Here is a 12,981-nt window from a genome sequence, read left to right as displayed (position 1 = left end):
TGGAATTGACGGAAGGTTTCCGACCATGTTCCTTGTACTTTCCTGAGGGGGGAATATCCCCCCCAGCCATTCAGTGATGCATCTGTGTGGATGATCAGAGATGGGGGAGGAAATTGCAACAGAACTGATTTGGATAGGTTCCGTTGCTCCGTCCATGGAAGAAGTATCTTTTTTAGAACATCTGGAATCTTGGAAACTTTGTCCCTGAATCTGAGATTTGCTCTTGACCTCCAAACCTGATTGATATCCTTTAATCTGGCTTTTAAAAGAACATCCGTCACTGATGCAAATTGGAGGGAGCCTAAGATCCTCTCTTGCTCCCTCCGAGATGACCGTCTGTTTTTGATAAAGCATTTTGTAGCTTTCACTATTTCTTTGACCTTCTTGGTCGGTAGAGATAGCGTGTGTTTGTTCAGGTCCCACTGGATTCCTAACCATTGGAATCGAGATGCCGGAGTCAGTCTGGATTTCTCTATATTTACTTGGAACCCTAAATATTTTAGGAATTCCAGTACTTTGGTCGTTGACCTTCGACACTCCGTTTCGTTGGTTGCCCATATTAACCAATCGTCCAGGTAGGCTACTAATAGTATTCCTTTCTTCCTCAATTCCTGAACTACTGATTCTCCCAGTTTTGTGAAAACACTGGGTGCTACATTGAGTCCGAAGGGCATTACTTTGAAGGAGTAAGCTTTCTTGCCTAGTTTGAATCCTAGGTACGGAGAGAAGTTTCTGGCTATTGGGACGCGATAGTACGCGTCTGTAAGATCTATAGAGGTGGTGACGGCCCCTGTGAGATTGTCAGCATATGGAACTTGTCGCAATGAATGTAGGAATTCAGCCGAGACAAGTCCAAGATTACCCGTCTTTTGTTTGAGTCCTTCTTTGGGACAGTGAACAAACGTGCTTGAAACCTTATGCTCTTCACCCTCTTTATGGCGCGTTTCTGAAGAAGATCCTTTGTATACTCTAAGAGGTCCTCTGTTGGTTTTTGGAAGAAGCTGACTGGAGGGGGAGGGCCCTTCTCCCACTTCCAGCCTAGACCTTTCGATATTATACTGTGGGCCCATGGACTGAAGGTCCATCGAGCCCTGAAATGATACAATCTCCCCCCTACCTGGGAGATTTCACTGGTTGGCTGCTGGTCTGGCTCCTTTCCCCCCTCGGAAACCTCTTCCTCTGGCTCCACCTCGTAGTCGAGAGCCTCCTCTGGCTCGGCTACTCCCAGCATGTCCTCTATATGGGCGAAAGTTACCCCTTGTCTCATATGTAGGGTTAAATGCTGGGGAAGCCACAACCTGGGATGAAGTCGAAGGTTGAGGTTCCGAGGAAGGTTGAACCAAGACATATTGCTGTGGTACCACTGTCTTTTAAGTGGACGGCACTGCCTGCACATATCCGTGAGGACGTGCCGCCTTGTAGGGATTATATCTTCTCGCCTTCTTCTTTGGCTGCTGATGAGAAGGCGCATCAGGTTGCCGCTTGAAGGGAAGGCCCCACCTCACTCTAAGACTCTGGTTAGTCCTAGAGGCTTCATGAAGAATATTGTTCATCTCCTCTTTGGGGAAGAGGGTTTCTCCCCAAATGGAGGATTTGATGAGCCTATTTGGTTCATGTTTAATGGTTGTTCCAGCTAAAACATGTTTTCTACAGGCCCTCCTTGCTACAGCAAAGTCATACAAATCTGACTGGAAGGCCTGTAGTAGATCTTTCGTCAGTACATGAAAGACCTGCTCATCTTCATAGGTGGTCGCCAACAACTCCGCCGATGTGACGGAGTTCAGGGACCTGGCTAACCTTGTCTTCGCCTCAAACTCCGCCTTGATCATATGGTCGGGGAGTTTAGGCAACCTTTCTGAAAACAAGTCTGAAGCGCACTCCTGCTCCAATTTACCTGCGGTAAATGTCGCCGGAGCGTTGATCCAAGCGTCCAGTCCTGTGGGTAACAGAAGAGATGTAGGCTCTGTCTCCCTCAGTACTGGCATTGGCTTGTCCTCGACGATTGCTTGCAAGGTTAGCTCCGCCACCTTAGATGTGCATGGTGACGGAATCCTTTCGGGAGTGACAAACATCGTGTATTTCCCTTTATGTGGTGTCAATTTAGTATTGACACAGTTAAGCTCAGAGAGACACCGGACCCAGGCAGCTTGGGCCTGCTCTCTAGGGAAGATCACGGTTTCTTTGGGTACTTTGTCTACCCTGACTAGCGCATGTTTTGCTAGTCTGACAAAGCCCGGGAAGGGGAACTGCATCCCTGGTGGGAAGAGTTCAAAGTCCTTGATGGGTCGTGACCCGCACCCCTCAATAGTCAACCTCCCTTCGGCGAAGGGAGCGTGTAGGGCCAACCTCCAAGGGTTGTTGTTCTCAAAGGGAGGAAGCTTTGAAGCATCCGGAACCATCATGGATAGGGCTGGCGTTCCGGAGCGAAGGAGACCGGAGAGCATCTCCTCGATTGGCTTAATTCTCTCCGTCAATGACGAGAGAGCCTGGTTGGAGACGTCCAGTGTTGGCCTGAGGCGTGCCTTTAGCCTCTGATCGATAACTCCAGTGACTGTGGCTAGCAATTGTTTTGAAAAGTCCACTGGATCGAAGAACTGTTCCGCCGCCTTCGGTAATGTACCTGTCCCTTGGGCAAGGGAAGGATCTGTGGCAGCAGGCGCAATGACGGATGAAGTCGACTGCTGTGAAGCCGAAGACAACTCCTTCGCCGCTTGCGGAACAGACTTCGTAGCCTTCCTTTTTAAAGATTTCTTGATCTTTGGAATGACTGACAGCATTCCTTGTTTGGTGAAGGGCTTCAAAAAGCCCTTAAAGGATGGGGAAGAAGCAAGGGAAGGAGAAGGACTAGGGATGGAGGTTGCTCCACTTACCTCCCCACCTACCTGTTCCTCCGTGACCATGGGTTCGGCGTTGATGTTGATCCCCGCCACATCATCCATAAGCTCCTGCTGCTCCTCCAAGGTGGTAGCCGTCTCTGTTCTGGTAGCTGCGATGAGGGGTCTGGCGATGTCCCTGGCCACTGCGGTTGTCAGTGTGGCCCCCGAAAAGATCATGGCACAAAGATCCGCGTCGAGGACGTATGGTTGACCTTTCGGGATGGTCTTGCCGAACCCCCCAACCCACTTGCAAAGGGACGCCCTGCCATCTTGGTACGACGTCGGGTCCGTCTGTAAATAATGTATGAATAGTAGTTGTTCCATCAAACTATCTAGAAAGCTTATAACTAAACTCTTTAAATATTCGAGGTTAAATCAAAATGATCTTACCTGCTCGTTTCGCCAATGACAGTAAAACCAAGTCATAATATCTACACACGGTGCACGCGTCAGGATGCCAGACCACGTAGTTCTCTAGCTGGACGGCGCAGTTGGCGTGGGTCCGGCAAACTACGTGGCCAAAGGGGTTCACCAGTGTTGCGGGGCAACCCTCCGCCTGGCAACGGACCACCTGTAATGTGAAAATTCTCAATGAGTTTTCGTCATTGGTTAAAAATATCAACGAAATAATTCGTCGTTAAATACTTTTATTTAGACATCTAGTAATTCATTTCTAGAGAGCTCAGTTAAAATGTTAACGAATTATTTCGTTACCGAAATAATTTGCGAAAGATATTAGTCATCCACAACCAAAGAAACTCGTAAGTTTTAGTGTAAATTGTTGGCGAAGTATTCCGTCATTAGAATGCTTCATAATCAACATAACACTAGGTATGGATAACATGATCAAAATTTGTTTGTTGCTAGATGCCGGCGGAATATTTCGTCTCCGAAATACTCCGTAACGACAACTGATAAACTAGAAAATCCTTACATAAAAATGTCGGCGAAATAATTTGTTAGAAAAATTCCGAACCGACGTAAATTCAATAATGAGTAAATATAGACTTAACATAGTAGGCTTATAAACTAAAAATTCTTATAGTATACACTGATAATTCCTTAAAGAGGCATGCCTAATCCTATACGCCGAACTTCGTCGATGGCGGAGATGCGAACATCCCGTCTATTTATATGTTAGAATGGTATACCTCTAAAGTATGTTAGAATGGTATACCTCTAAAGTTGCCGAAGCAAGGAATGCATCAGTTGAAGTCCGGCAATACCGAACTTCATGTACTATATGATTATACCCTGCCTCTAAATATTTCATTAATTCTATACTCTGTACGCCGAGGCTCCAGAGATAATGAAATAATCGCATTATATAAAATTTTTATGTAATAATAAAGAGGTAATGCAGTGGATCGTGATGTCTGGCTCTACCCCTGGTTGAAGTTGGATACCATCATAGGCTATATAGCCTAGGTTCTTTCGCTAGTAGCCGTGGCTCGTTGCGATCAAAAGTGGTCCAACCCGGTCAGGAGGTTATCCAGGTAGGCTAGGCACACAAAACCATTACATAGGGTATAAAAATAAAAAACCACAATAAAATATAGGGTGCATAGGAGAATCTCTAATACTAGGGCTAATCTGCATAATATTATAGCGCCTAAAATGCCCAACGTAATGGGAAATATACACTCGACCGAGCTAACTATGCCTGTTTATAAAAACTACTCCCTAGGACGAGAAAAAACCGGTAATAAGCATATTAGGCTTATAAATCTAGGCTAAAAGGTGGTTAAGAACCATGTATCCAGTTAAGGATCAAATATGGTTATTAGAGAAGCCTAGGAACGAGATAGCTCACGAGCACCGAATATAAAATTTGCTAGTAAATAAGCCAAACCGAAATAAAAAGTAACCGATACCTATTGCAATAGGAATATCGCACTTTAATAATTTAAAAGTAAAGTTAAGCCTATAAATGTATAATTTGAAAATATGTCGTGCGGAATATGTTGTTGCTATGCCGACGAGGAAATGGCGGCCCAGCCGATCGCACCCCCAACTTATATTTGAGAGGGTAAGGCCAATAGCATACTTAATTACACAATTTTTTGTAATAAAACTAAATTGGAGTACTCAACTTAGAAGTAGAAGCAGCTTGGGGATTCATCTCCATCGGATGCACAAAATATTCACAGATAATAAAAGGGTGCTGAGAATACAGCAACGGTAAGCCGCACGACTCTTACAGGAATGGATTGAAGCGCGTGGGTATTAGTAGTAGTGGCGAGCAGGGACGGTTGGTGGTGGGTTTCCTTGTAACGTCTCCCACCAACGGGGAGTTTTGGAGGGAAACTTTCTAAATGGCAGAAGTCCTGTGGTCTGTGGTAACACAGCGCCCCTATACTTATACCGACACCCTTTGGGTGTTCGCGCTGAGGGTAGTAACTCAGCTTAACCATGTTAGCTTTTTTCTCTGGTGTATTAAGAATATTATTTATACTAGAAAAGTGAGTTACAGGGATTTTTCATCGGCAGACACAGGTCGATCCCAGAAAATCAGTATAATACTAATTTCAAATAATTATTAATTAACTGTAATAAAAAAAAAGGTTCCGACCTCTTGTTTACAATCTTGTTGTTAACACTACATAGTGCCGAAATTATGCCAAGCAACCACTTTTAACGGGCATACAGTATAGCGTACATTTCTATTACCTCTCTTCAACCACTGAACTACCGAACATTATAACCATTCATTTCTATTCTTTAATCTATCTTTACCTAATGGAGATACTGACAGCTATAATAAAACATACAGGCTACGAAATTAATCCTTTCCGAAGTGGCCTTCGTAACCTGATTTTTTTGTATCTTGAACCACATTTTGCATGTAAATTGCCCAATTCGTTCAAAGCCCTACAAAAACACCCCAGTAGATTTCATAATAAAGCTAAATTGACCAATAAACAATGAAATACAACAATTTGGACCATTCAGTACCTAACTTAAACTACATATATACTACTAATATGTACTACATACCTGTAAATAAAGTGTATTAGTGTACATGGTACAAGAAATACTGTACGTACATACGTATGTAGTAAAATGTGGAACCTTACCTTTCGAGTGAGGCGATCACCAAAAGTGGTGACAAGAGGAGGAAGACAAATGGCAGAAAACATGAAAACTTAACTTTACGAAACATTAAAAAATGGCAGAAATCAATAACACTAAACTTTACGAAACACAGATGGCAGAAAGCATTAACACTCCTTGATTATCTCCAACTTCGTTCTCCACAGAAAGCAATTCTCTTCTTTCAGTGAACTTCAACATTCTTGGGACCCATGGCTAATAACGTAAGTAATTAAGTTCACACACAACACGATAAAGTACTTAAAGTACAACAAAAGTGAAATCACTAACACGAATTTACATTAACAAACATAATATATGTGAATGAACAAATTTTCTTTATCTTCAGCTTTTCCGCTCCTAATATGGGGTTGCTGTTTATTAGTCCTCTCTGTCTTCTGCGATCATGCAACATTACCTTACTCCCGTTCCTCTCCTTGTTAAAGTTATTTTTTATTTTATGATTTTAATTCACACATTTTTTTTCCATTAAATATATTGCATGACCAGGTATTTCAATATACAACATTTTAACTAGACTAAAAAATTACATGATTCTGTGAATTGTAGATGAAGAAGGAATCAGCTGACGAAGTACAACTGGCGGCTAATTCTCTGTTTACATTTGGGAAATGTACGTTGTGCTTATTAAAGCCAAGAACAGCCATAAATGTAGAAACAACATAACAATAATATAAGATTCTCAGAAAAGTAAAACAAAAATTATATTCTCTGTGGAAAGACATGCTACTTTGTTGACTTTGTTGTCAGGAAATCCAAAGAATATGGTAAGCTTTGCCTAGTCCCTAAAGTTAGCACTTTTCCAATATAGAAACCTAACAATAATGAAAGATTCTCAAATAAGTAAAACAACATTTGTATTTGTCTGTTTCCGGGAAATCCAAAGCCTTGACTTAGCGTAGTGCCAAACTCTTGCACTTTAGTCCAGTAATTAAAGTGAAAAAATATGGTCAGGACAAAAAAATGGCTTCATTTTATTTTTCAGCGGGATTCAACAGGAAATTAGGTCTACTATTCAGGATAGGAAATTTACCTGATCTGCTCACTGCTAATGCCCCAAAATTGTCCTAATTCAAGATGGCCGACACTACGGCTGCCGTAGCCCAAAATTACACTTCGTCCAAGAGTTGCCAACTGTAGATTTTGCATGGCTCTAGAATCAACCCCAAAATGTGCTAAAGCACTAGATTCATAAGAAAAAGCTAATAAAAAGTCGTTCAGTCATAACTGAGGCATTATATATCCTTATTTTTCTTCAAAGGCACAGCATAATGCTATGAAAAGTGCCATATTTCCCTTTCTCTTACATCATCATTTATTTTTTCAAACTGAAGAGTAATTTGTCACCGAGGGGAAAATGATTCTTCAGCTTTCTGGTTTTGATGTATTTCTGTCTCTCAGTGTCACTTAATTTGGCAGACAATACACAATGGCAGTAGGTACTTGAATGAGCTTTTCCTATCATCTCCATCTATCTTCCTTAACCAGCTTTGATATTTAGGGTCTTTTAGCCACTCAGACCTAAAATGATGTAAGTTTTTCTTGCTCATTGTCAATATCTAACAAAAGAAAAATTTAAATTTGGTAATTCACAAATTGTTAACCACTTCTCACGGTGTATCATAGAATGCCACAGTGGACCATTACATATTTGGTTTAAACATGAGCGAAAGCAATAGCAAACATGTTCAAAGTAACTTGATGGACTCTCCTACACCACCTAAAATCCTAGTATCGTGTAGAGAAGAGTAGTACCTAATACAGTTATGCATCAGTGGGTTACTACATATGTAGTGTATGCATTAGTTAATGTGTACAAATCCCTACACCAGAGATGTTTTAAATTTCCTTTTTTTTCCCACTTGAACGTTTCCATACTTTTCTATATAATAAAATTGTTCTAAAGCGCTAAAACAGCTCTAATTCTAGGGCAAAAAGCAAACAAAGTGGCTAATCCTTTGTTTTCTGGGCTCAGTTCGTGTCGCTGCGCGAAATATCCTTTAATCCATTATTTCTAAGGTAAATGTACTAACACATACCAGAGAATAAATAAAATAAAGAAAAGGTCAGTACAACTGACTCGCTCACCCTCCAAGAGGGTGTCGGTATGAACACTATGGCGAGTGAGACCACTACCACGAACCGCTTGCCAATAGAAATCTCCCACTACAAAATCCCCACTAGAGGGGAGCCGACCCACAGAGTGGGCAGCAACTACTACTACTCCATCCCATGCTGCCGACTGCTGCGCCTCTGGTGGCCATCCTTTCAGTTAGCGCACCGCGTACACACGTGCCCTTTTTTGCTCTGTGTTTTTGTGCCCTTTTTTCTGGATTTATTCGTCATGGAGCGTACAGCCATCGCAGCAGCTAAGTTAAGTAATCAGTGATTATTGCTATTTGGTTTTTTTCCGACCTTGAGTCAGGTATTTTACCGTTTTTTAGGTATAAATACGAGCTCTAGGTCGGAAGCATGGCAGCATTGTTCTGCCTCGTGGCGGGTTCGTTCTGGGTCTTCCATACCCAGAACCTTCCCTTATTTCGTTACGCTCTATTATTAGTTATCCTTTTTATGTTAAGGGTACAGTCTACGTGGTTTATGTCATGCATGCATGTTCTTTTCACCTTGCGTAGGCATCTTCCATCCAGACCCTAGCCACAGCTCTTAGTATCGGCCCCGGCTAGCTTTGAGTGGCAGACTTTCTTTCGAGTTAGTCGTACACTCCTGGATTTTTTCTCCTACTGTTTTATTTTCTTTCTTTACGTTTAGTGAATTGATTTATTATGTCTTATGTTAGTGTACGGCGTCTGGCTTCACGTAGCCTAGGTTATGTTCTACTATACTTCCGCTCTTCAGTTCGGTTGCTTCTCTATAGCATCTCTCTGATTAGTCGGTTGTTTTATCCTAGGCTGTATTGTTTCATTGTACTACATGTTACCGCTCCGTGGTCACTCCGTGATCACGGAGCAGCCAGACGCCTGTCTAGTCACCTTCCTTCCTCCCACCCTTCCATAGGGCCGGGGGATGGGTGGTCCTGCCCACGCCTCGCTCCACATACCCGAGCTCGCCTCCCTCTCTCCCTAGGCGGAGGGAGTAGGGGGGCTGGACAGACCCAGACTGGACTCGACCTCTCTAGCTTCTCGGCACGCTCGGATGACTAAGGGGGGGGGACTGGCCTTTCCCCCCTCCGGCGTTGCTCCGTCGCTCCGTTGCTAGCTCGAGTCTGTTTGCCCTCTCGCCCTTTCCCACCTTACTGGTGCTCTTTATCTACCGGAGCTCCGGCATCCACGTGGAAAGGTGCTAGTTCACCCTGTCGGGCGGACTGCGGCATACAGTTGGTCTTTACTAACCACTCCGTCGCATGGATATCGCGAACGACTCCGCCACGCACCGGACTTAGTCCGGTACGTTCAATAGGTATAGGTTTAAGATTTACTATTTAATTTAAACTATATTAAGTTTAATTTAGCTGTCTTAAACCACCCCTCCGTTGCCTGCTCACACCGGATCTCTCCGGGGTTATAGCCTATTCAGGCAATAAGGGAGGGGTTATGCCCAAAATTTTTTCGCGCTCCGGCATGCAGCGGAGTTCTTTTAACCTCTAGCCTGTAAGTGATATCTTTTAAGATGCTCATGTATCTTTTCACTTACAGACCACCAACTGTGAGCATCCGGGATGTAATGCCATGCTCCAGGACCCCTGTGGGCATGAAGTCTGCAGATCCCATGCTCCATGCGCGACTCCGCACGGGAACCTTCAAGTCTGGTTTCACGAGACCTGCACGATTTGCTATGATCTGGTGAGCCAGCTCTTAGACGGGGTAAGTATTTCCAACTCCGTTATCCAATCCCTACAAGTTTATAGTTCTTAAGTTTAATTTTAATCTTTTATCTTAAACTTAAGCTGGTTTTATATGGGATCTCGCATCCTCTATAATTTAAGTTAACCTTTTACTTAAGTTTTAATTTTAAGTCTAAACTTAAAAAACTAACAAATACCCTCTCTTCCAAGCTCCCGCTGTTAGAGACACCGCACTGGCAACCCTGCGGGCCTGGGTCGGCGGTTTTGGGAAGAACGCCGCCAAGGGACAGCCCTACATCCTTGAAAAGAGGTTGGCGGTCTTGATCTTCCCCGGCGGCAAGTCAACGGGCTACGTCGACCCAGCAGAGGCAGCCCCGACTATGGCGGCAATTCAGCAGCAGCTTGCCGCTTCGTTGACTGAACCAGGCCAGGACATCTCGTCGGAAGTCGCGACACTGGACTTAAATATTGAACCGATGGTAGGTGTTGACGACCTGTTGGTCGAGGTGAGTACGTTGGACACCCAAGGGCTTCCCTTGGGCGCCACTGGATCTTCTACTCCTGCAAACTCTCCTTCTTCCTTCCAAGGCTTTACAGGAGCTGAGCTCCTATATACTTCTCCTGATGCCTCCGTTAGACCTAAGGTCAAAGGACAAACGGTAGTTAAAACCCTCAGTAAGACGTCGTCGTCGTCTAAAAAGTCGTCGTCGGCGTCAACATCTCGCAAGACTCCGGCTACAAACCCCGGAGCAGAGAGGTCTAAAGCTTCTGGGTCCGGCTCCAAATCATCAAGGAGTAGATCCTCCAAGGAGAGATCACATACTCCAGCGGAGTCAGCCGTTTCTCCCCTTCCTTTGGTTCCTGTTCAGAGCTACCCGACCACCTCCGCAGCAGCTCCGGCTTTGGATCACAATGCTGGCCTGTTGCAGCACATGGGGGATTTGGTGGGTTCTCTCAAGAACAGTATGGAACAGATGTTCTCCCGGTTGTCCGATAGGATCAACTCCCAGGACAACATTATCGCCGGACTAAGCCAGGCTCCGCTAGCTACTCCCCCACCTTTCGGCTCAGGTATTGCTCAGCTGCCACCACATGACTCTCTGCCTCCGTTCTCTATGAACAACCCCTGGAGGGTAGCGTCATACGCCCCCTTCCAGGACGGACTTATTTCTATCCCGGAGTGTGGAACTCGAAGGATTGAGGACTTCGAGTTCTACCCGGAGGATCTCCAACCGCCGTTCATCGGCTACGCCAGGCTCACTGCCGCGGCTATGACGCGAGATGACAAGGTCCCTAAAGAGACGGTCCTCTATTCACGTGACCAGGCTCAAAGAGAATGGCTCAGGTGCTTAGAGGACATGGACTGTTCGAATACGAAATACAGCCGTTTTAAGGAGTTCCATTGCACCGATCTTCTCACAATGGAGGAGGGAACTCCGCTTCCTTTCCTTACCAAGATAGCTACGGTCACTATTCCGGCGGCCCAAAAACGGGGGTTAGTCGTTACCGCAGCTAAAGGAAGCGGACCCACATCTCCTTTTACTTCCCTCAAACCGGAGATGTGTGGGAAGACTTGCCCAACACTTTTTCTGCGGGCAAACTCAAACCAGACTGTGCTATGGAGCAGTTTGGTGAGAAGCTACCTAGACTTCCAGACAGCCTCATTCAGGCAGAGTTTGATGCCAAGTCTAGGCTGGCCAGGTCTCTCAACACCATGGCCATGACAGAGGTGGCTACCATTTCTTATGGTTCCGAGCCACTGTTCAAGCTGATCACCAAGTCACTGACTCAAACGGTGCAGTCTGACATGTTCGAGTTCGCCACAGCCAGAACAAATTGTCGGAAGCATGTCCTCCAGGAAGCAACTATTCGGCATGAACCGAATAAGTTGCTTTCATCAAACATCTGGGGAGCAGACCTCTTCCCAGATGCAATGGTAAAGGAGGTCCAGGCAGAGGCTACAAGGCTTAACCAAAGCCTTAAGGATCGTTGGGGTCTCACTGCAAAGAGACGCCAAGATCAAGCAGTGAGGGGTAAGGCCCAGAAGAAACCCAGACGTTTCCAGCCTTACCAGAAGAAACAGCAACGGTTTGCCCAGCCTGTTTCGGCCGTTCCGTTGGTGCAGGCAGCCCAACCCTCTACCTCCAAGGCCCAATCACAACCTATTTATGTGATTTCCCCCCAGCCTCAACCTTCCACCTCTTACGCTGTCTCCCCAGCCTTCAACCAAGTGTTCGAAGGCCAGGCCTTTCAACAGTATGACCGCTCTGGTAGGGGAGGCAAAGGTAAGCGATCCTTTCGTCAGAGAGGATCAGGAAGGTCCTTAATAGAGGAAAACACTTCCGGGAGGCCGCGGAGGCTACCAACATCAATGAGAACTTCCAGGTAGGAGGGAGGCTGTTTTCTCTTCCGCCACAGGTGGGGATTCAAGCAAATATGGGGCACAAAGCATTGTGTTCCAAAATGGCCTGGGTTGGAGTTGGGTGGCGAAGCCGCCTCCACCCAGACCTTTCCTTCAACTTCCATCCAAAGAATTGACGGAGTATGCGGAGGACCTCCTTCAGAAAGGAGCAATAGCGAGAGTCAACAGATTAAAGTTTCAAGGGCGCTTGTTCAGCGTTCCAAAGAAAGGCTCACAAAAAAGAAGGGTAATCTTAGACTTGTCCCGTTTAAACTTGGCCATTCGCTGCGACAAGTTCAAGATGCTCACCATCTCGCAGGTGCGGACCTTACTTCCCCGTGGGGCCGTCACCACCTCTATCGATCTTACAGACGCATACTATCATATCCCTATTGCAAGACACTTTCGCCCGTATCTGGGCTTCAAGATAGGGGATCAGGCATTCTCCTTCAAGGTAGTTCCCTTCGGTCTCAACGTAGCACCCAGGGTGTGTTCACGAAGTTGGCGGAAGTAGTCGTCCAACAACTAAGATCGCAAGGGATCATGGTAGGTAGGCCGTATCTCGACGATTGGCTAATTTGGGCTCCAACAGTCGAGGAATGTCACAAAGCAACACGGAAAGTAATCCGGTTCCTGGAATATCTAGGATTCAAGATAAACAGGACCAAATCAAGACTCACTCCGGAGTCAAACTTTCAGTGGCTGGGCATTCAATGGAATCTATCCTCCCATACTCTGTCGATTCCATCAGCCAAAAGGAAGGAAATAGCGAAGTCAGTAAAGCAATT

The sequence above is a fragment of the Macrobrachium nipponense genome, chromosome 35 (assembly GCF_015104395.2).
Source record: "Macrobrachium nipponense isolate FS-2020 chromosome 35, ASM1510439v2, whole genome shotgun sequence".
NCBI lineage: Eukaryota > Metazoa > Arthropoda > Malacostraca > Decapoda > Palaemonidae > Macrobrachium > Macrobrachium nipponense.
Note: the sequence above shows the minus strand (reverse complement) of the source record.